This window comes from Gallinula chloropus (assembly GCF_964237585.1).
Source record: "Gallinula chloropus genome assembly, chromosome: 1".
In the NCBI taxonomy this organism is placed as follows: domain Eukaryota; kingdom Metazoa; phylum Chordata; class Aves; order Gruiformes; family Rallidae; genus Gallinula; species Gallinula chloropus.
In genome coordinates this window covers 104385745-104409794 of record NC_140085.1, presented here as the reverse complement: position 1 = coordinate 104409794, position 24050 = coordinate 104385745, and positions in this window count along the sequence as shown.

The window sequence follows — 24050 nt, the reverse complement described above, 5'->3', positions numbered from 1 at the left end:
TTTAATTTGGGCACATTCCATGAAGAATGGTATACGTAATATCTTGTTTATCTCAATAATATTGTTTAAAATGTTATTTATCCATGCTTTGGTGCACATTCATAATAAAATTTACAGAAACTGTGGTATCTTTCAGAATGATGGTGATTGCTATTAGCATTAATTAGAGCGAGAAGCATGAAAGAATTTTCATGGACAATTAATTTTTTTTATTTTATTTTTTTCCCCGTGATAAAAAGCAGAAGTCTGGCTGCTGTTAGAAACTACAACTTTATGGCTTTTGTAGGGAACTAAAGGGTTAATATATGCTGACATTAGAATAAATTTGAGTGTTTTGGTGGGTTTTTTTGAGTATTTTAATTCAAAAGCACTAAATAGCACTGCTGTACTAAATAGGAATTTTATGTAATGCAAAAAGATGTGGTTTTACTTCATCCCTATATTAATCATTTGCATTAAACCCAGAAGTTTTCAATGTAGTATAAAAAATTATTTTAGTAAATTATGACTTCTTGTATTTTGCAGTGTACTAGTTGAAGAAAATATGAGTGAAAGGTTTCCATGTGTTGGATATTTTTTAACCTGTGGCATTTTTATCAATCTAAGTTTATTAAAATTTTTCTTTTCAGTCTGATGCTCAATTATAATAATAGTAGTTTCATAAATATTTATATACAACAGAAATTAAAAAGAAAACCCAACAAAAAATTAGGAAGAGGAGCTTCAGAAAACTTACCATTCATTTGCATTATTTATAGTTCTGGATTCTAACAATTATTCCCTGTACGTGACTGGTTTTTGTACTTTTGTTTTTGGTCCTTGGTTTTTTTTTTTTATTTTCTTGTACCATTCCTATGTGCTATCACATGTATTTGTTTGAAAATAAGAGAAAAGTAGAAAGCTGATTTTATTAAAAATCCCACAGTAATTTCTATACTACCTCTACATGTGGGCTACAGAATGGTTCAGCTCCTCTGCACCATGAGAGGCACAAGGAGGTACCCGCTTCAGAGTACACCTGATGTTTACTTGTCAGGAATTATTTCTGTTTAGTCTTCTGTTAATATGCAATTCAATTTTGAAATTGTTATATTTCTACTGTCCTTCATGGAGTTCTCAAGGTTATAATTGGTGAACCTTCCCTTTCCCTGCTCTGCTTTCTTCCAGTAGTGTGCTTTAAAAAACGGAAATGTAGATATTCTGAAAAACAAATAACGCAGTGTGCCAAACCTTGTCTTTGAAGCATGTTTCTTGTTGCTTTTCACATCAGTAGAAACATTGTATTTCAGATTAATCCACTGAAATTTATTCCAGAAAACCAAACCAAAATGGCAGTAAAGAACTGCCTCTTGCAAACTAGCAGTAGGACAACTGTACTCTATAAAATAAAGTTTTTAATTGCATATTGATTTATTTAAAATAATCATAAAATCAAAGCAGCAGTAGTTCCAGAAATTGCCACGGCTGATCAATGCTTATTATTTATAAACACTTTAAACAGCGTCTTGTCCTAAGTGCAGAGTACTCAAATCTCTTTCCAAGTTCTCTAATCTTTTGCATGCATAAAATGTTATCTAGATTATTATTAAAGATATTGGGTATGGTGTGGTTTACCATGATTAACATTCAATGTCTTAATCTAAATCTGGGTAGCAGTTTTACAACAGATCGTAGAAATCTAAAAGTTTTAGACCTTCTCATACTATAAAAACTTATCCATGGATGAGTTTTCAGATGTTGCACTTGCAAATAGAGAAACTACAAGGCTGTCAACCCTTTTTGACCTCTGAAAATTAAATAGAGGCAAAAAAAGGAATATTGATTCTGAAACTTATCTGTGCAGCAGGGCAATGGAATTTCTTTTGAAGGGAAGCAGGGAGGTAATGATCTTACAAATTTAGTCTTTGCATTAATAAGGAGATATGAAAAAGCAGTAATGACAGGTGAGGAAAAAGTGGAGGAAGAAAGGTTATTACAAAACTAATCATAAATGAGCAGTGAATACTGATAATGACATGCAACATCCAGAAAGTGGAAATAACTCAAAGTATGATCATGAAGGAGTAAAGAAAGAAAAGTTCAGACAGCTTCTTCGTTAATGGAAACCAAACACAACCCAGGTTACAGGTAAGAATTCAGACAAAATCAATGTGGGTATTTGCGTATTCTGCACAGAATTAGTTTTGCTTGTCTTCAAACATCTGACAACTTCTGCCCTGAGGAATGTTCTCAGTGCATTTGCACTGCCAACAGTGAGTCTGATCAACCTCGCTCAATGTTAGTTCTCTTAACAAACCAGTCAGAGAAATACTCAGTAACTTGACCAACTTGACCTTTGTCTGTGCATCCTCAGATGAAGACCTCTAGATTAAGAAAGAATTTTTTCACTCTGTGTGTGTGTGGTGTGTATGTTGAGACACTGGAACAGGTTGTCCAGGGAAGTGCAGATGGCCCCTCCCTGGAAGAGTTAAAGGCCAGGCTGGATGGGGCTTTGAGCAACCTGGTCTAGTGGGAGATGTCTTTGCCCGTAGTGAGGGCATTGGAAAAACATCATCTCTAAGGTCCCTTCCAACACACACCATTCTGTTGTGACACATAAACATGCACCAACAAGATCAGCACTCACTGCATTGTCTGTTAACCAGGGATGATCAAGGCTTCCTACTCTCTCCCACAGTTCACGTCCCATGAGCCTTGGCCTCTTTTTTTCTGTCCCTTACAAGCCATTGGGAAGTACAGTCTTTGTCAAAGCTCTGTATTTGTCCTGATCTGGAGGCTTCAGCTGGAGCTCCTTTCTCTACTCTTCATGTACACATGCTTCTTTGCCCCACATCTGCTGAGGTCTGGCACCATGACACATAATAGACATCTAATTGGCAAAAATTGCACCTTTTATTAGGCTGACATCCCTAGTCTCTGATTAGGATCTCTGACAGGCTGATTTAATCTTTTAAAAGTGGCTATGCAAAGGTACCATAATATTTGTATATGATCTACTTGAAAAATTATTCAAGACAATTTCTTTAAGCCGTGGCTGACTACATGGCAACTATAATCGCCCAGGGGGTGTTTTTCAATAATCCTGTTGTTGATACTGTCGTGTATGTTGAATAAGGAGAGGATGGCTTCACAAACCCACCTTCACCTTATTATGACACTGAACATGCGTTGTCCTTGCACAGAGGCAGGAAGCGATGACACGGAAGAGAGGAACAGAGGGAGAGAGTATCAAACTTGGTATAGTCAGTTTCTGGATAAATTGAAAGTGACAGATTAGAAAAAAAAGAGGGACCAAAACAAATTGGTGATGTAAACATATATTGGGAGTGTTCACCTGTGTACCCACTAGTCCAACATAATGTCTAGGTCCAAACATTTGCCCTGCATTTTCTTACAGGCTTGTGCATCTTTGGTCCTCACCAATGAGGGCATCCTACAGGTATCCACTCAAAAAGATGAAAATAATTATAACCACTTAAAATCTCCTTGCAAATATGGAGTTGAAAGTGTGCTTACTATAAAGGCTTCATACTGTGTTACTGAAATTAAAGCTAAGGTCTAGTCAACTCTCATCCATTATGTTTCACTTGTGTTGAGTAGAGATGATTACATGACACTGATGCATGGACTAATATTATAATAGGTTTTTAATTGAACTGCAGAAAATACTTCTGGGGTCAAAGTTTTTAATAAATGAACAGATTAAATGTCCCATGAAAGGTACCATATGTTTTTTAAAATCTGAAAATTAGTTGCAAAGTCACAGTTAATTTAATTATATGGTCTCTCTGTCTTGGGATAATAAAGTAGACTGAGAATTATTAGACTAAGAGAAAAAAACCTTTGCTGTTGAGAGGCGTTTTGAAAAAGAAATGTTTGGCTAACTGCTGTTAAATGACTCTGTATTCATAAGGATATTACTTTAAAAATAACACTGTATTTATGTCATAATGCAATAATGATTGGTGGTGTGTCATCATCTGAGTTGTGCCTCCTTGTTATGCTGGGTATCTCAATCTTTATGGATGCAAATTTTGCTCACAGAAAGGTGAAGATACTGTTATAAACACATGGGAAGAAAATATCTTGGGGCACCAATAGGGTATCCTGTTTACAAGTACACTGACAACCTTTATGGCCAGTACTACCAATATGACTATTACAGGACATTTTTCTAAGAAAGCAACTGTCTTCCAATGCACCTGCATCTGTCATTAAAATAATTAACACACACGCTAAAAAAAAAAATAGCTTATATATAATAATCCCAGACTGCCATATTCTCTTGAACAATAAAGTGTTCTGATAACACATCAGCATCTCTCTTTAATTTATGGTCATAAATTTTGAAATTTTTGACTGTCTATTCTTCTTTCCAACATTATGTTATTTAGTAGCTGAGATCACCACCAACGTATCTCTTCCCTCCTTTTTTTGGTATGTGCAAATGCTATACCTGCATTGACTTTCTTCTTTCCAGGTGAATGATATATAAAGTTAAGTCTTTGATTCATCAATTTAGTTAATTATAAACAGCATGGACTAAAGTTTATCTTGTGGTTAACAAAGAAGATAGAACTTGTGTAAGGAATTAGAATTTAAGATTATTCACAGAAACAACTACTCTCTACACCAGCTAATATTCTACCTTAATGATACAATGAAATAAGAAGTTTATTCATCAGCAAACTCTGTCACTGGTAAGAAATAAGGCTGAGTTTGATTACATTTTTTTCAGATATAGTGTAAAAAATGTTCTTTCAGAATTAGGGAGAGGGTTTTTTCTAGTTTGTGGGGTTTTTTTTTGTTCTGATCAACTAATTTTCTTGAAGATGTACACCTAAAATGTTTTATATTCTGAAAAAGTATTATGTATTTATGGTGTCTGGAAAAAAAGTGAAAGAAATTTTGTTAGTTTGTAAAGAAATGAACATAGTAATAGAAGATGAACTAATTAGAAGCATTCAATGAAAAATATTTTTTAAAAGTGCATTTCATAAAAGTAGATGAAGAAAACTTAAAAAACCCCACCCCTGATCAATAAAATCTAAGATCTTATTTCTTGTTAACAGTTTGAAGAAGTCAGTATCATTACAAATAGAATGATGATTGGAATCTTTAATAATTATCCACTCTGTCTTCTTATAACAAAATATAATGATAGGGAAAGGATAGAACTTATGTCATGCTTCAATACTTACTGAATAGAAAATGTACTGATTTGAAATAGTGAATACCCAGAGGAAAGTGTAATAGATAACCTGATTCATTAAACCATATTACTAAGAGAGATTTAATTTTTTTTCTTATCTCCTTTTATTTTTAAGGGCAGAGGTGTTTCTATAGACTTGTGATATTGTCTTATGTCAGGCAATTTCCATCTCAAATGTATTAACCTTCCTTTCTTTTCAAATGAACGCCGTTGAGTACTTTCAATCGCAACTGTACATAGTAAACTAATATAGTTGATTTTGTTGATTATCATTATAGTGAAACATTTTGTATTTCTTGTGATATTATTAAATTATGCAGCATAGTTCCCTTTCATATCATGAAAGTTTCTATGTATACAAACAACTCTTGCTGAGCTAAATAACTACACTATTGAGTATTGAAGTGTTGCATAGGAGGGAAAGGAATTGGAATGCCTCTCTGTGGAAAATGCTTTTGTCAGATAGGTAATATTCCCTTTTCCTCCTCCAAAAATTTCTCACTGAAGACAATTTACAGACAGACAAGATTAGCATAGGAAAACATTGTTTTTATTTACTTTTGCACCTACTGTTTACTTGAATCTCAGTTCCTTGAAAACTATACTCCAAAAAATATTAATACTAAGCCCATGGAAATCAAAAGATGAAGTTAAAGATTTCAAAACCTTTTTACATTAAGCCAGTTGGATAGAAACCTAGGGAAATTACTTTAAAAGGTGATAGCTTTAAAGAAGTATTTCCACTATGGCTGACAGAGCATTCTGTTAAGCTAGGGGGGAAAAAAACATAACAGAAGACTTTTGTGTACCATTGCGCTGAAACATAGGTATATCCAGCCCAGTTATGTCGTGTAAGTGGAAGCCCCAAATTTCCCATGACTTGTAAAGCCTGGAGAGTATAAAAATCTGACCTCACTTGCTGAGCACACTAGGAACATAGCCTTGTGTCGAGGAACCTGGCTTCAAGACTTTCATGTTTGGTCTTGCTCAGAGAGTGCTGTATGCGTTATGTACATTTGCTTTGTAAACACCTTTAACTTTTTTTTTTTAAGTCCTAAAACTGGAACAAAAATAATTTTATAGACAGTGTCTCTTCAGTTCTGCATGTCTTTTAATGTTATGGGTAATGACTGTGACCTTTCTTACATTAAATACAGTCTTTGATTTGATGCACTCCATTTCCAGTAGCTAGAAAGCTGAAAGTAGATTTAAATCAATCAAAAATAGCCAACTGAGGGTTTTTTGAAAAAAACTGAGTTTTTTTGTGAAATACTATTTTTTGTAGTAGCTGAAATCAGACAGAAATGGGAATCAGACAGAAATGTGGGCACTTGATTCTGTCCCTGGGTTGTCCCTGACTTGCAGTAAGAAGGAAAGAATGTTCAAATCCTAATTAGAAGAAGATAAAATGTGATGGAAAAAAAGAAAAAATCAGTGTAAAAGAAGTGGAAAAAAAATATTTTTAAGATACCAGGTGTCAATAATGTAATTTTGGTATTTATTACCTGTGACTGTAACTCTTGATAGCAGTAAGGGAGATCTCCCTTTCTGATATTATGTTATTACAGTTACTGCTTCTTTATAGTCTTGGTTTTTGCTGTGCTTAAATTAGGCTTTGTGATGATTCATACTATAGATCTCTGCAACAGAGTAATTCTAATTGACTGTGTAGGGTCCATATGTGTTTCTTAAAGATTAGTACATGACAACAAGTGCTCTGCTTATCACACAGCAACACTACTGAGCAAAAAGATCCAGAACTGGACAACAATTAAAAGAAAGAGACAATTGATATTTTAAATAATTGTTGAAGAAGGAAAGTGTGGTGTGGAAAGTAATAGGGCTGGAACAATCCAGTTTTCACAACTAGTGATAAAAGAGGAGGGAAGTTTATTCAGGTAGAAGTTTCTCATCTGAAGAGCAAAACAAAATGGGCTGATGAGAGAGAGAAGAAAGGGACAACTATCTATTCCTTAATAAAGATACATAATCTTGACTCAAGAAGAAGTAATGGTGAAAGAAACTTAGCATACAAGTGGGAGGTTCTGATTTCTGAGCTCTTGCATGTGATTTCTGGTGTCTTGGATACACAGACACTGAGAGATCTGGTCTCTGACTGGATACATGTACAAAAGTACGTGGGGAGTGAGTGGCTGACAGGGGTGATGGTACTGTTTTCATCTACACTATTGATCTTTCCAAGCTACAGGGAGACTTCATTAGACTTTTCATGCAGCAGGTCTGTTTGCTAGCTTTGAGTCTTCTATTACTAGAGTGAGAACTTCTGCAGATGCACCTCCTCTTTTATTGTCTGATCCTGAAAATTTGGATGCAAGAGTAACTTTCGACATGAGGCTTGTTCCACTGAATTAGTATTTGGAAAGGAGTTACATGCCTAGAATTGTTCTTGTGAACACATATTTGTGAGTAGAAAGGAGGTATTATTTTTCTGTAATTCCAAGATGAAACCCCATTAATCTGCAGGAGGAAAAAATTCTTCCATTTCCTTTTGTCTGCATATGTAGATGTTTACATGCTCCAACTGAAAATGTTCCAGTCCTAAGACACTTGCAGTCTTCTATTTTTGCTCTCTTAGCCTCTTAGTTAAAATCTTCCCTTTACAAATAACAAGAGAGGAAGGCAATGACAGATTACCTAAAAAAACAAAAAGCTATCTAAAACATATATAGGATTTGAGTAAAATGTATTTTTAAAACCTGCTTTGACTAGTTAAGCAACCAAGTGTGATTAAGCACCCTATATTTTGTGATTGTTTTTCTTTAGTTTTTATGTCTTTCCCTTTAAATCCTCTCTGGTTTTTATTCATTGTCTGTTCCTAGTTAGTAGATGGTTATGATGAGTGAGCATATAATATATTAACTGTGAAGTACACTTAATGTTTAATGTACGCTATTCATACAGTCCTTTAAATGTAGAATAATGGAGAACTTCACATAGAAGTCTATCGTGCTTCAAAATATTTTAATCTTGCCCTTCTGTCACTTGAAGGTGTAGTGTTTTGATTAGGCATGCTATTACCTGTGGATCTAGGATTTTCTACTTACTTTTTTTCTTAAATTCAGGTAAATTTTATGGAGAGAGGGTTCAGTTTCATGGGTCTATTAAAAAAAAACCCACCAAACAAATCCAAAACAAAACCACCAAGAAATAACATCCCATAGGTCACCTGCATGGCAGGAACATATGAAAGCCATGATATTTGCTACCTGCCCTAAGAGGGTAACTAATAACAGTAGCAGCTTACCATTTGGTGTACAGACTGTTACTGGTGTACTTGGACATACTCAGACAGTACGTTTCGTAAACATTTGCTGACAGTTTTAGGCAAATGCTACAGTAAGCATCACTTTGAAGCATTTTAAGCAGATGTTCTAGTGGTAGCACATTTCAAATCTTGCAGTAAGGCTAAAATGCAGTGCATAGGAAATTGTGTGCTTGAGTGTATTCATAATTTTTGTACTCCTCTTTTATGCAACTTTTCTTTCATGAATTCTCTACACTGATTTTGCAGAGGATCCTGTATTCAATCTGACTCTTCATGCCAAGACAGTGAGGTCAGACTGCTGTTCTTGGTGCATCTAGTAGTCATGGTCCCTCTGCTGTCAGGGATTGACTATGTTGTGCATGCTAGGGGCTTCCGTCAGACCCATATACTCGTTTTCTTCCACATGCTGCTTCTGTCCAGTGGCTGTCTGGGATGCATCTGGATTACATACTTCTAGTAGGAACTAGGAATTGATCCTAGCATAGCAATTCGCACATATGGGGGAAGTTCAGCATTTTATTCCAAGTACCTGAATGGGCTACACTGTTGTAATCACCTATTTGCTTAGTGAAACCCATTATACCTCTGCATATTCCAGCCACCTTCCATTTCCATCACTTCCCAGCCTAATAGGACCTTATAGGTCAATTTTTTTATTGGTTTAAAGTTGAGACAATCACCTCCACCACCACCCCCACCCCTCCACCCCACTTCTCACCCAAAAGACTGTAGAGCATTTTGTTAAAAATTAACCAGAATGCAACTTTTGCAAATGAGGCTGTTAGTTTATCTTGCATTAGGATATTAATTTCTTAAATGCCTTGGAGATGAAGGTAACTTATGATAATTATTGGGGATTTTCTTGTTGTCTCCTTTTCATGCCACTTACCATGTTTCAGTCACGTAAAACGCTATTATTTATGAAGAAAGTAACGGTTTCCTAAGTTTAAAGCAACTGGTACAAGTATATTGCTTGCTATTTCTGTTTCATATCATTGTATGTGAGCATCCAAAGTGCATTGGTTTTTCTTTCCAAGTGTGGAGGATTGATGGTAGCAGCTCTAGATTTGCTAGCATTAGGGCGACAGGCTCAGCAGTGCTAGGAGGCTGAGGCAGCTTTCCTATGCATTTCCAATTAATCCCAGCAGGTTGTCTCTTTGTGGCAGGATAACATATGAAGTGCACCGTAAGATTGTGGCACTTTCTCTTCTACAGATGGAAAGGAAAATACTTGTGTCTGTATTTCAGTTACATGGCTAGAGAGAGCTTGCCTGTAGTCTTTTATATATGCATGTATTTTGAATATTCTGGAGTGCACGGTGCAGTGAAGCAGGTGCTCATTCTCAGCTGAAGATCCCATTAGTTGTTCTCAAAATTATAAAGAAAACCTGTGCATGTACTGGCAGAATAGTGAGATCTGAAGGATCAAAGCGGACTAAATGCTTAAGCCTAAAGCTACCGTAGCAGAGTGGCTTCTTTTCTGTTTGGCACATCTGTTATCGTTATGCTTTGTGTGCAGGATGTTATTCACATATACACGTGAATGAATTGTACTAAGGTATTGGAATTGCTGGTACGTGTCCTACCACTGATGATAAGTACATGAAAACATGGACTCCTGTTACTGCTAAAGAAGGGCTAGAAGATGTACTCACACACTCAGAGTCTCTTACAGTTTCTGTAAATTATTAATTATCAAGATCTGATTTTTTTTTAAACAGAAGACTTCATTAGCCACTACTCCTAAACTACCAAAGTAATTATTGAATGATAGTTTATTATAGTTCATGATAATAGAATGTATTGCTTATAGAGTGAAACTGTTACGCAGACATTTTGAATTGCAAATGAATAGCTGCACATCTTCCAGATCTACTAATGCATGCCAGATCAGAGCCAAATAGCCACTAGCTACACAGATACAGTGTGACATTTCTGAATCCTCTTGTTTTCTTCTTGAATCGTATTTGCACAAGTGGAATCACTTAAAACAGTAAACATTGTTCTTAATGATTTTGGCAGCTGTACTGAAGCCCTTTTTAAGTAAAGGCATAAATATTTAAGTTAAATTTCATATGATGTTCAGAAAAATGCATAATTACACCTGTTTAATGATCCAAAATTAAGGTGTTCTTACATGTTTGTGTTCTATATGTTCTTTCATATGATTCAACCCTTTTAATAATACTTACTTGCCTATGATTATTTTTTTTAAATCGTGTTTCCCCCTAAAACTGCTCTTTTGCATAAAATACATATTTATCTCATGGAATAAAATAGGGAATTGTACAATGTTTACTATATCGGTGTTCCAACGGATTTTAAAAAGTAAGTCCCAGATAAGAATGTTATTTTCAGTCATATTTAAAAATATTTTAGAACTTTCTCTGCTATTAACAAGTGTGTACTTGCTGCACGTGGTTGGGAAAAACTAATTTCTCTGAGTCACTGCAAACTCCTTATCAACAGATGAGCCTGAGGTCTCATTTTGCAGTCAAAGTATATAGTAGGTGATTAAGCTTTAAAAGTGAAAATGAGAAATTCCATTCAGTAGGTAAACTCCGGGCTCCAGTACGGTGGCAAGATAGATATTCCTGCTGGTAACAGCAGGAAACATTCTTTGATGTGTTCTCTGGCACTTCAGTACAAATGATCCTTACATGAACGTTGACAGAATAGAAAACTAACTGGAGGAGGCAGCCTCCAAGACATATCTCTTTACAATCCTGTTTTGGCAATCGAAGTACAGTATTTCAGAAGTAAGTAAATAAGTCAAAGCAGCCAATTTTATTTTATGGGTGTATACAATGAATACTTTTTCAGAAAATGTTATTAAGATCTTTTCAGAAGTGTTTACTTTAAAGATAAACATCAGGAAGTCTTTTGAATCATGAAATTATAGTCTATTTAGAAACTAGTTTTTCATAAGGAGGGTGTTGATTTTTTTCAGAGAGGACAAGAAATCAAGAATCACATTTCTTACACAATATAAAGATTTCTTAAAATTATATTCATAATATTTTATTTCCATGGTTCTTAGGAAAAACAAAAAAAACAAACCCATGCATGTCAAAGTAGCAAAATTTAATATTTTTTTGTTTTAACTTTCTAAAACAAATTGAAAGATTTTAGTTTTCTCTATCATAATGTTAACTTGTGGCTCCATGTACTTCCGTGGTATTTCACAACACAGACTGAACATGCTTTGTGACCATCCCTTTCTGTATGTCATGCTCAATCCAAGTAAGTTTTCCGATATTTGCAACGGCCAGCTTCCTCCTCTCATGCAGACCAAGGAAAGGAATCCCTGGCACTGTGTGATTCAGCCAAGGAGAAGCCAAACAATACTTTCTAAAAAAATTAATGAAAAACTGAGTTTTTTTGAAATCTTTCTTCAACCTACAAAATAGTATTTTCAAACAGAAAAGCTATACATGTGATCATATTTATTTCAGTACCTGATTCCCTGCCCCAGTTAACTGATGGGAAGATTCAGGTTGAGAAGTGGGATTTGGATCTGAATTGAAAAACGGGCAAGGAGGAAAGAGAGTTTCTGGTTTCCAGAGACCTCAACTGCAGTGTGTGGATAAAGTAGTCATCTGTATCCCTGCAGAGCTGTGCTGTTGTGGTGTGTTTAGATGTGCATGCACAAGCAGGGTCTGAGCAAGCAACAGCATCATCTTGTCTTCTTATCCCAAAGGCAGGGCGGAAGGAGGGATATAGCAGAAGCCTCCAGTCTGTTGCTGGCTGAGCCAGTGCTGGGGAGCTGCCAGATCCCTGCAGCATGAGGGGTGTCAAGGGGAAACATCCCTGCTGGCAGGACTCAAGGGCAGATTAAAAGCTCCAGTGTGGAGAATGGTTTGTGGGGTTGTAATGCTTTTGTTTGCCATTATACAAGTTGACCAATACAGGGATGAGAGATAGCTTTCTGTGTCCAACCATAACCCAGGCTGCATCAAAAGAAAGGGAGATGACACTCCGTCCCTACTCTGCTCTGGTGTACAGTGTCCAGCTCTGAGGTCCTCAGCCCAGGAAAGATATGGGCCTCCTAGGGTGAGTCCAGAGGTAAGCCACAAAGATGATCAGAAGGCTGGAGCACCTCTCCTGTGAAGACAGGCTAAGAGTTGGGCTTATTTAGCCTGGAGAAGGCTCTGGGGAGACCTTATTGCATCATTTCAGTGCATAAAGGGGGCCTATAATGAAGATGAGGACAAACTTTTAGCGTTGCTAAAGTTTAGGCCTGTTGCAATGGAACAAAGGGTAATAGTTTTAAAATGAAATAGGGCAGGTTTAGACTAGATATAAAGAAAAAAATCATTTATAGTGATGAGAGGGTGGTGAAACACTGGAGCAGGTTGCCCAGAGAGGTTGCAGATGCAACCATCTCTGGAAACATTGAAGGTCAGGTTGGACAGGGCTCTGAGCAACCTGATCTAGTTGATATCCCTGTTCATTGCAGAGGGGGTTTGGACTAGGTGGCCTTTAAAGGTCCTTTCCAACCATATTCTATACTTCTATGATTCCATCCAAATACAAATGCCAGCTTGAGTCAGAGCGATATATTTCACATCCTGTGTAGAATACATTATTTTTATTTATGCATTTTCCTGGCTACATAATCATACGAATGGAATGACTTGAAATAATTTATTTGAAAGATAACATATATACACTATTTCTAATTTATAAATTATTATGTTGTACAGATAGCAAAAAGAGGGCATAACCTACCTGCTTGCAATGAAAATTGGAAATAGAATACAGATGGACTCTTATCCTCAGGGAAAGCCTTGCTTCCCATGAATGCTGTAATGCTTAAGAATGTTTTACTGAGAAAAACAGAAATGATCCTTTTTGGGGAAGTATCACAAGATTCCAGCCTTCCTGTTTTATAAAATTCTATGTTAAAGGGAGGGAGCATGAAGATACTGCTGTGAGTTCCACTAATTCTTGAAATACCCATTGCCCCTAAATTGAAGCATTTCTAAGAAACATAAAAGAATGCTCCTCATTGCCAGTGGTGAGGCATTCTCAATTATCTCAAGTACTACTAACCTACACAGTCATATATTTAAGACATACTGCCCACATTGGATGGAGGAGTAATATTGGATAATTTTTTTTAAATGGTTATATGGATAACATTTGAACTAGAGTAGCCAGAAGAATAATTGTCACTAGACAACAGAATCTGTTTTCTTGACTAAAATCCTTTCTTTGGTTTTATATTTTGGCTCTGAAATGATTCAGGCTATTAAATAAGATGCAACCTACAATATCTTTTCTGAAGAAAAAAATATTGAAACGTGGCACATAGTGATAGTAAAAAGTAAGAGATTTAACTGTTCTTTTTATTTGACTAAGGATTCTACAACCAGTTACTAAATTTGTTCATTAAATTAGTATTTCTTACAAATTGCCAGAGAGGAGAATGAGCAAGTAGAATATGCAGCAAGAAGTTTGGAGGCTTATCTAATAACCAACTCATGCGTCAGCAGTTCTGAATGATCAAGAATTTTTACAGCTACACATTTTAATGTAGCACTATTAATACAATTAATGTTCTCCTGACTGTGGAGAAGTTAGAGCAAAAAGCTTTCCTATATTAATTTGTTGTGATGCTTTGCCAGCAGGAATCTACCTAATTATATCTTAATTTTTAGTTTTAATGAATGCCATGAAGTTGTTTCTTTTCTTTTTTTTTTTTTATATCGTGCTCAGTATTCCAAGAAATGGAGTTACATGTGTGATACAAAATCCATTTAAAAAAAATATAGTATGTTGGCAAATAGTATGTGATCACGAAGGTATGCTTTAAACAACAGTTCTAAAGAAACCAATGAGGTTTTGGTTTAAAGACATAATTTCAAGTACAGATTAAACTTTGGTCTTATTGAAGTTGAGAATAAAATTCAAGTTTTCTTCAGGGAGTGCAGTAGTATAAAAAAAAACCTAAACTAAAACACCTTATACTAAAAGAAATAGAGAAAATAAAATCAGTGCATTTCATATACTTCTAATAATTTTAAAGTTATATAGCTATATACATTGCATATATTTGTAAAAAAGTTTTATAATTTATTGTTATTTAATTATGTATCTACTGTGGTTTCACAAAACAAAAGTTGTTTTAGCAATTAGGGGGTTTTTTTTATACCTAATTATTCAGAAAATATTTCTCTTTTGCTGTTTTCCTGTTCTCCCTGTACAGGAAAGGAATAGCGATAAGGTTATGTAGTTCTCATCAGATGCACTTACCTCTCTGATTAACGTCACTGAAATCAGTCCATGATAAGATGCTTTTCAGTGTAAGAAAACCAGTGAGAATTATCAAGACTAACTTAGACCAGTCTGTTATTTTCATCTAGTAATTTATACTCTAGAAAAAAGTATCAAGGCACCAAAATGTAGTTGCAAGAAAACTGAAATTATTCTTCTGGTTGATATCTCCTATTTCTGATACTCTCTGATGAAAGAGAATTTAGTTCTTTACTATACAAAGTCTGTAATATTAATTCACAGAGTAAATGCCTCCCAGATCATTATTTAAGCCAAACAAGACTTCTCAGTCACCAGTGAGTGGCAAGCAGGAAGATCTTGGAATTTGCATGATAATTGGTTTGAAACAAGTGATATTCCATACAGTGCTATGTATACAGAGAGTAATGAATATGGTAGCCACAGTCTGTGAGATCAGTATCGGGACTGTAATGAAAGCAGAGTATTTTTCCATCTTTGGAGGTTTTCAAACATCCATACAAGCTAATGGGCAAATTTAGATAAGCATTAAACATGAATTTAATCACATTACTGGTAATTATTAGCAGACACACAATATGACGGCCTTTTAGTTTCCTTCAAAAGTTTTAATTAAACATAAAAAAAGTAAATTGTTTGACCTCATGAACTGCATATAAATGACTCAACTAAAGACTTTTAGGTTTAATAGAATGCCTTGCTTGGAGTAATTTTTCCTTATATATTATTTAGCTGAAAGTAAAAGTGTGGGTGTTTTGCCATGTTATCTTAAGAGCAAAATCAGATTATATCTCTGAAAATGTTAGTCACTTGAAATGAACCTGAAAACCAAACAGATTTCCTAAAAGTATACAGCATGTGTTTACCTGACTGGTGGCCTCATCCCAGTGCCATCTCCCACATTGGCTGTGGGTTAACAGGTAAGCATAGCCTTCCAGTAACCTCCCCAGCTCCTCTGAAATGTTTCAAGTTAACCGTGCAGGCAAGGGTCTTGGGGATTAGAGAAAAATAAGACTCGATGTTTTCCTTGGCAAGTATCACACAAACAGGTGTACCTGGTCCAAAAGGCTTGAGAGAGCAAGATTTCTTCCCCGGCTGCCAGCACCAGGCAGGGGTCTGTGCTCCCAGTGCACTTCAGGGACAAAAATTAGTGGTTGGAGTATAAAGAGAAGTATATAAAGAATTTTACAACATGATTTTAAGCTGAAGTTTTCAGTCCTAGAAATAAGTGACCAAAGAAATATTTTTAGTTTGCTTGCTTTTAAAGGAAAAGTAGCTGTTACACAGAGTCTTAGGGCTGATGTATATAGAGATTGATCCCTGAAGTTATGATTCTGGAAAGACATGCTTAATAATCTAATTTCAAATAATGGAAGTGAACTGTTTTTTGAAAGTTGGCAAATGGCTATGACTGTTCAATTTCTCTCTGGCAGTGAGGGAGAGTGGTTTCTTATTTAACAGAGTGGTGAGCTCATCCACTTTTTCATTTATCAATGGACCATTGCTCAAGAGTGCATCTTCCATGACTTTACTTACGTTACTCAGAAGTTACGCTATTCCAGCGTTATTGAAAATGAAGATTTATATGAAAATAGATAAAATGCCTTTTTTTCCAATGGATTGTCACTGATATAAAATGATCACCTTTTAAGAGGCTTGTTGAAAGAAATTCTTTCACTGTAAAAATTGGTGGAGAAGCCATTTTCCATATAATTAATTTTTCAGCAAAAATTGTTCAGCCAGCTCTGTGACCAGCCGTGCTATTTGTGCCTGTGATTAAACCAAAGACTGTCTTTGGGCTCTAGCAAGTCAACTGCAAACCTAAGCTAGAATGTGCTTTTGTACACAACAGGGGTGAAGGGGAATCACGCCAAAGCTACCTTTTTCCCATCTCAGAAATGGTCCAGAACTTCCCTCCAGCATGCTTAAATTTCGTGTGGCCTTACTATGAAAACTCACTTCCAGCCCCTAAACCCCACAATATTTGGAACAGGAATAAGCAAAAGTCATCAGACAAGTGTAGTTAATCACCTATAAGGATGTTGGTGTCAACAAGAAGACAGAGTAATCAACGGGGTTTGAGTGCTTTTTTCTGTTGTATAAATTATTTTTTCTTCTTGCAACTGTTTTTCCTTCCTGTCTTTCACCCAACTTTGTTCTTCAGCTCTACTTTAAAGTATTTTCCTCTCCTCTGTCCTCTTTCTTCCTATGAGGTAGACACCCTTTCTTCCACTGTTGCTTTTCCAACTGGGTAATCTTGCTAAATAGAGCATTCCTGAAATATTGTGTGGTTGTGAGGGATGCTGCAATTGCATTCTTCAGTTTATTTATGAGATATATCTTTCTCTATGTTTATATAAGCAGTTACAACAGTGGAATGTGCTATCTATAGACTAATTAGAATTTACCATAATAAACACAACTATTAATCATGACTTTCATTATTTTTTGCTCCAATAAACAATTGATATAATCCAGGACAGTGACAAGAGAATGATCATTAATAACAAACACTAAGTATTTACTAATTAATTAAACCCTCATACTAATTTATTTGAAGGATAAGGATTAAAGGAACATGTCATTCATATAATGTACTGTAAATAGAACACAAGTATCATCCCTTGGAATTAAAATTTTCATGAACTTCATAAAGTGCATTAAGGACCTTGTGAGTGGAAAGTTACACCTGTTTTATGAAAATTCTGAACGCCCCCAAGCTGTATGGTGTATGTGTGAAATTACATTAGGTAAGAAAGACAAAGTATTCTGTTTTGCAGACTCTGTGTGGGAAGAATATCTCTTGCTATGCTTTTTGTGGTCTATCTATTAGCAAATGGAGATGTGACCTTGTCCCCAAGTGTCACTTGTTTCTGTTGTGTTTAACTAACATAATAAAAAATCCTAGAAATTCTCAACTTCCTGCAAGAATATAAAATCTGACTGAGAAAGGGAATTAACCTTTTTTTGTTGTTGCCTCAGGTACATCTTTAATTCAGTTACACCCATCTCTATGAAACTGATTTTTCCATCCTATCTACTGGACTTACCTTACATAACCACTAATGTCTTCCTTTGTTTATACCTTTAACAGTTCAGTTTTTGTAATACTCTAATTGCACCTAGATGTCCTGGGTTTTTACTGTGTCAAGCTTGGAAATTTTCTAACTGTTGAGCGCTCAGTTTTGATCAACAAACTAATGATTTTGTCTTAACTCTTTTAGAGTCTTCACGAACCTAAAGTGCTTTATCTTCTGCACTGGTGTCCTGGTTCCAGCCAGGCCAGAGTTACCTTCCCCAAGCAGCCAGCACATGTGAGCTGAGCAGGCCTGGGATGTTTTCCACACCAGCTGGCACCATGCCCCCCCATAAAAGGGTCTGGTCAGGGAAGAAGGGGTCCACATGGCTCTGGGACAGTCCAACTGTGGTTGGGCACTGGATCTGGTGTCCTGCTGGTTACTGCTTTGTGTTACCACATCGTTATGTTGGTAAACATCTCTGTGTCATTGCGGTGCGGAGTCAGTAACTGCCTGTATCCCATCCCACAGGGCTCTGTCTGTTTCCCCTCCTGAGGGAGGGGTGAGCTAGCAGCACGGGGTGCTCAGCTGCTGCCTGTGGCCAAACCACAGCAACTGATGAGCAAAATTTTCCCCTAATTTTGCTGCTCTAGTTATAATACTGGAACAGGATGAAATGGAATGAGAACCTGTGGTGATAATGCAGGAAATAGAAAGGCTGTAAGAAAAACTACATGCAGTAAGAAGTCTATAGTCTTTCCTGGTTTTAACAATGATCATCTTTCATGCTGTTGAAGGGCTGCTGTCGCTATTGGGGTGGTGGGGAAACTGTGCAAATACAGAGCCACTTTCCGGTAACATGGTGGAAGCTGAACCCAGTGCAGAGCAGTGCTAATGCTGCCGCTTCGGCTCCATGCCTGGAAATCCACGTCTGGGCTGTTGAATCATGAAAACTAATTTACTTGTTGTGTGTTGAATGTACCAATGCAATGAGTGACTTTTGTATAGTTTTTTAAAGGGAACATTCTTTAACAAACTTCAGAAATGTTATTCCAAATTATGAAAGCAGCTCTTGAAAACAAAATAAAACATAAATCTAATGGGCATCAGTTGAAGGAATATCCAGGTTTGTTTGCTTCTTTCTGTTATAAATGATTTCATGGCTACCATTCCTATTTTTCCAAATTGCCAGAGCAACGATTCTGACCTCTGTAAAAAGTGTTCAGAAAATAATTTGTATTTCATCTCTCTGAACTCAAAATTACCTTTCCAAGTTGTAAAATTTGGGTGTGGATTCATTTAAGTAGTGAATATGTCTTAAAAATTTTAAACTGCATTCCAAAAATGTTTTTTTCGTAGTCCTTTATGGAACATTCTCCTAGATCATGACAGAGGAACAGGTGCACTAACAAAAATATTTGACATTTATTGTAGAAATTGCTCATTTGATTGTATGGTTAATAACTGGCATTTTGAAGTTTTGGTTTTATAAGCATAGGGGAACATGTAGCCAGTGTTAATCCTTGACAGAGCTGTGTTAATTTATGATGATCCAAAATGCTTGAGGCAGCTTTTTTTTTTTCTTCATGTTTTTTTCCTTTTTTTTTAAATAGAAAAGGCACTATAGAAATTATAGTAATTTTTCTTGGCTCAGAAAATCAGTATGTGCCGTAAAAAGTGGAAGAAATATTCCTATGTGATGCTTACCATTTTTCCTCCTCCTTATCATCAAATTAAAGAAATTTAAAAAACCCAAAAAACAAACCCGGAGTAACTTTGACCCATGTCGTTCCTTCAGCCAGTCAAATTTAAAAAAGAAAGTCTTGCTGAATGAGGAAAAAAAAAAAATTATATGTCTACATATCTATGGAAGCAGAGGTTTCCAGTGGGATCTTGTTCATTCTGTGAGTTTTTGTGACCTCTGCATGAGCAGAACGTTGCGCATGAATATGTAGGCAAGCACCAGCAAGGCAGATGTTACAACTGCTGACCTTCACTCACTGAAACCGATAATCAGTTTGGCTGTCATTCATTGTCCTTTTGAGGCTTTCTCGCAGCAAACGAATGCCAAGGAGACATATTTGATCCTGCAAGTCTTGCCAGAAATTAGATTTGGACTTGGATATTTTGGAATGAATCTGAGTCGAGTTTGACAACAAAGGAAAGGCTGCTGCGGTAACACGTGCGGGTGATACACTTCTCAATCTGTTTGCATCCTCCAGAGCAGGGAGGCACTGGGGCCCTTTCCTGCCTTTCTTTCAGCAGTGAGTATGAAGGCAAAATAGGCTATAATGTCAAAACATGTCATTCATGACAGGCAAACTGGCCATTGAAGTTGCACCCCCGTAACCTAACAAATGGGGCAGTTATAGCGTTTCACTTCACAATAGGTAAATCATTAATGATCGGAGCGGAAGTCTCCTGCTTTGTAATATTTAAATAAGAAGAGGATGAGAACTTGCATATTAAATAGGAAGATTAACATTTTTCTCACACAGCTAATGATATCTTTTACACCATAGTCATCCACTAGCTAAATTGTATTTGACAAAAAGCAAATTTTCTGTATTTCTTAATCAGATGTTTTTCATAACGTTACATTAGTGATTTTCAGAGGTGTTGCAATGGTATATTTGGGTGAAAAACACTGCAGGTGTGTCTACTGGGTAGAAGGAATGTGACAACTGAAGCGCAATAATGTCCAAGGTCCAGAGCTTATGAGGGTTTATAAGACTTTAGAAGCTGCTGTGGGATAGTAATAGAACATAGGTTCATAGAGAAGTAAAGGTTGGAGACAACAAAGGAGATGTACAAATACGGATGAAATCAGTATTATTTAGAAAGATGCAACGTTCCTTATGACAAGGAAAAGCATTCTTTGTCCCCTTCCTGAATAAAGAGGAGGTAGATACTTCTTAACTAATGTTTCTTTTTGTCAACTGATTGCAGTTTCCCAGGTTTTGGATCAGTCACCTTATCAGCATATAAAGCAGGAGAAATGATGTGAAGCCTGGTTTACTGCTTGCCTGGTTTCTATATCCCTTCAGAATCCCTCATGTGCAATCTGCACCATCTTGCTTATTTCTTTGATGTTTTCCATCATCTTCTAGAGTTTAATCAAATTTTAAACAATATACAAAGTGGTAATAACAAACTGTATAGTCTTTAACAAAGACAGAATAAAACCACAATGCTAATAGTACAACAAAGAAAATTTTCCATGAACACTGCAACATTCACAAGCATGTTTGGTCATTTGGTATGTAATGTAAAACCTGTTTTGTGCACACTGATGAAATAGAGATCTCAGTGTTCTCCTACGAATTTTGGTACAGGTGATATTGCACACCACTGTATGCATACATGCCAAGTACAAATTGCATTTTAGAATTTCTTATATGTTGCAGTAGAATTTATTGAGTGATACTGAGATATAGGACTACATTGCTAGTCCTCTCTTCTCCCCCCCACTTCTTTATAGAAATCTGTTTATTGCAAACTATTTCTACTGTTTCTGTTTTCCCTATACTTAAGTGCATTGATAACCATAGCACATTATCTTCACTATCTGCTTTCTGAGAAGCCATTCACCAGCCTGCGTCTGTTTCCAGTGCAAAGTCCTTTCCTATATGCCTTTTGTTGCTGATGGTACTTTTCCCTGCAGCAGCCTGGATTTAGGTGGAGTTACAGTCAGCATTCTTCTATAAAAAAGGAATAAAAAATAAAAAAACCCTGCTGGGATGGCAACAGCCAGGATCTTTTGAAGTTCAAACATGAGTGGCCTTGAGGCCTGTGTAAGCAGATGCTTCCTCCTGCTACCACTCCTTGACCGAGCTCTCCTGTGGCTGCTCTAAACTTCTCCAGCGCTTGGTGTCACATGAGCCTGTGCCTCACAGCCTCCCAGAGAAGGGAAAGATCCCGAGTGTAACCTGAAAATGGAGTGAAACAATAGATACACATGAAGGAAAAGAGGGAATCTTAGTCACTGGTGTACGACAAAGATGATGTTGGTATGTGCTGGAATTTAGACTCCAAGGCTGTAACTGCAGCTTGCAGCCAATGAGCATCAGGGCCAGCTCAGCAGGAGAGTCAGCTTGGTGCTTTTCTTTATCAGTCTCCATTTTTGTATGTGTTGATATATTCTTTCAGCATACCTGGACTTCACTGGGCTGGTGGGGGGGAGCAGGGGAGCTGTGATGTGCTTCTCAAGCAGTTATTCCCCTGTTCAGGACCGTATTTGCCATCTGGTTTGGCAAAGAAAGCCTGGGCGAGCAAACCCCCTCCCTCTGCCCCCTTATTTGCATAGAGGAGAGTAATTTGAAAGTGATATTACCTCAATATTATTATAGTGATACCTTGATTATTTTGGCCTTCTATTGCCTTTCCATTACCAGAAGTGGACCAGTAAAATACAGGATTGAGGAAAAGATGCACAATCCTGTATCTAAAATACTGCAGTGTGTTTCTAAGTTGCTAGATGTCCTTTATAGCTGTGCTGACCAGTTTGACCCTTCAGTGTTACCAAGTCTCTGGGGTGTTTTCTGCTTTGCCATGAGAGGTTTACACCTCAGAGTAGAGTCACAGTTGGCAATGACCTGGGCTGCTAACAGTGCAGCATGCAACTTTAATGTTGTAGTTTGATTTTGGGAGCACTCTCCAGTCATAGGAGTTTCAGCATCATTTGCTAAACCAGGCTATTTCTTATTCCAGAGCTTTTAGCCTCTGTTTTCATGTCACTGCTGAGTGCAGATGTGATCCATGCTGGTTAAAAAGGTATTCAGAAAGGAAAGGATTTGAAAGGAAATATCTTTTAGACAAAGGTGAGATAACATCTCACTCAATTGTATCAATAAATATGTTTTTGACTCTGACATACAAGGAAAATTTTTACTGAAACTCGCTGAAGATTTTTATGATATATAAAAATGAACCTTAAGAGCATTATTAATAGTAAAGGTATTTACATTATAAAAACACCATGCAAATTGTCATATAGATATAACCAAGTGTATTTTCTTTTTTACCCTAGTGATTCCATTTAAGAAGTTCAATTTCCCCCATTCTCTTCTCTCTTTATCCAATTGTGTGTTCAGATTAGAAAAACCTGCTGTCTTCATGGCAACTAAAATCTTATCAGCAGCACAAAACCAGCCCTGAGTTATACGCAGCCACTGAATCCTCTGAATCCTGCCCTACCCGAGACCTTAATCTTGGCTTCAGAATGAAGACTTTTTTGAATATGGAAGACAATTCAATCTGAAAAATCGTGATCCTAGGGCTTGCTGCAGCACGGACTCTTGGTTCTGAAGGGAAAAGCAAAAAACCAGGAAAACATATCTGACTGTGCAGCTGAAGATTAGAAAACAGGTAGGGTGGTATCAGAAGACTCTAGGATTGCAGTTTAGAGAATACATGAAAAAGATCCCAATGTTGCTTTGTTACTTTTCCAGGCTCTTTGGCTCAAAAAAAAAAACAACAAAAACCTTGGTGTTTATTTATTCTCCATATATTATGGTTTTCAGGCTGCCAGACATTCACCCCATTCACCACTGGTCACAATGAGTTGTGGGGGTTTTGCTTGGTTTTGTTTATTTTGTCTGGGTAAAAGCATTAGTCAGGTTGTACTTTACACAAGAAATGTTATTGTTGGACTTATGCATGCAATTAAAAACAGAAATTAGTGAAGAATTGTTTATTATTTCCAGTATGAACTTTAACTATATGAGGTAAGGAAGGTATAAGGTGGCACAAAAGTATCTACCAGCCAATTCCAGTTTATTTCTTAAACTAAGGTCATTAGTGGCTGTGAACGGATCTCATTCTGCTGGTGTCAATGATTAGAGTTTAGTCCTGTGAGCTTGAGAGCATTGCTTATGGCTGAGAAGAATACTAAATAATAGGACTTGATGCAGTGTTCTACAGTTTCCAAGGCACTGGTATTAGCTGTTTGTTTTGCTCTGGAAAGGGGGACTTTTGTCCAAGCAGAAATGGCAGAGAAACTTCCACCATCCTCAAAAGTGAATGTACAGGTCAGTTTCTGTATGAGGTAGGCTGGGAGCTATGGAGCTAGTTCTGCGGTGATGTGCTGTTTCTACATTTGTGCTCCTAAGTCTTCACTGAACTGTGTGTTTTCAATATACTTGGGTCTCCTCCAGCCTCAGTACCTACTTTACTGTCATTTGTTTCCCAAATGTGCAGATCCTATTGTCCTGGTTTTGGTCAGGATGGAGTTAATTTCATTTGTAACAGCAGATGAATGCTGTGTTTGAGAGTTAAA